We start from the raw sequence: 1,210 nt of genomic DNA, 5'->3' as shown, positions 1-1,210 counted from the left end.
AATAGGAACCAGCTACAGGCTGCAATCCTAGCAACCTGCAGATCGGACACTTGATAAAGGGGCCCAGTGTTTCAGGGGCGCTGAGCCCTGAATTCTTCCCCAGGAGGCAGCAGCAGCTCCAACATCAGGTCACTTTTATTCAGAGATGCTTCCTATCATGAAAGCATCACCCCTCCTATCCCAGCTGCCCCACTGCTGAAGACAAGAGCGTGGTAGACCTCAGGTGCCAAGGGGCTGCAGGGCAGCCTCCTTCCCTCTCATGTTTCCCAAGTTAATCTTTCCACCACTGAGCCCTGATGGAAGTATCATGGTAACGCCCTAACAACGCCACATTGAAGGTCCACCTTCTAACACGTAAGTGCAGCTAGGCTGCAGAAGTTGGCCTTGAACTACTGCTCCATGTGCAAATTCATCATTTTGCTGGCACCACAGAAACGGGAGCTCTCCCTTTCTCATTTCAATGGTACAATCCCAGGAGCTTTAGCAGCCACGTACCTAAATTGTGCTGGTGAGGTGACCCCCAACACATCTCTGCAGGCTCAGCCTCACACACAGGAGGCTGGAACAGACCAAGCTCCAGGAGCTCACCCACGCAATCGCAGCACGCACGCGGTTCCCGCTGATTTCAGATGGCGCCTCAAACAAACCAGGAGTCCAGCCTTGGCCATCCAGTCCCCTCCCTCTTGCTCCACCTCACTAAAGCCTCTGGATAAATGCAAACTTTTCTTCATTCAAAGCCTAGTCTTTGTGTGTGTTACCAAAAAAAAAAAAAGCTATTGATTACAAGGAAAATTGGAACAGAGCTTGCATAAGAATGGTGTTAGGCAGGAGAAGCAATGGTCTGCTGCTTGATTTTTGCAAAGTGGAAAATTTCAACAGGTCACAATAAACTCCGCTCAGCAATTTCCAGTAAACAAACCAGTCAAAGGTTTTTCCACCCATAAGAAAGGATGCCTTATTTGGGCCCTTCTGCTGCAGCACATCAGGCTGTCAGCACAGCCAGGGTAGATGAGAGGGCGATCTAGGACAAAACTACAGTGGTTGTGGCAGATGAAGCCCTGAACCGGCTCCTCACATGGTACCAGAAGTTGCATATCCCTGCAAGGAAATGTCAGCTGGCGTTTTCTAGGCCTAGGTGTTTCTGTGGATCCAACTCTTCCATGCCTCAGTCTTATGTTAGTGTCCTAGAAGGATGGAGCTACAGCTCAGG

The sequence above is a fragment of the Apaloderma vittatum genome, unplaced genomic scaffold, assembly GCF_000703405.1.
Source record: "Apaloderma vittatum isolate BGI_N311 unplaced genomic scaffold, ASM70340v1 scaffold28506, whole genome shotgun sequence".
NCBI classification, from domain to species: Eukaryota; Metazoa; Chordata; class Aves; order Trogoniformes; family Trogonidae; genus Apaloderma; species Apaloderma vittatum.
Note: the sequence above shows the minus strand (reverse complement) of the source record.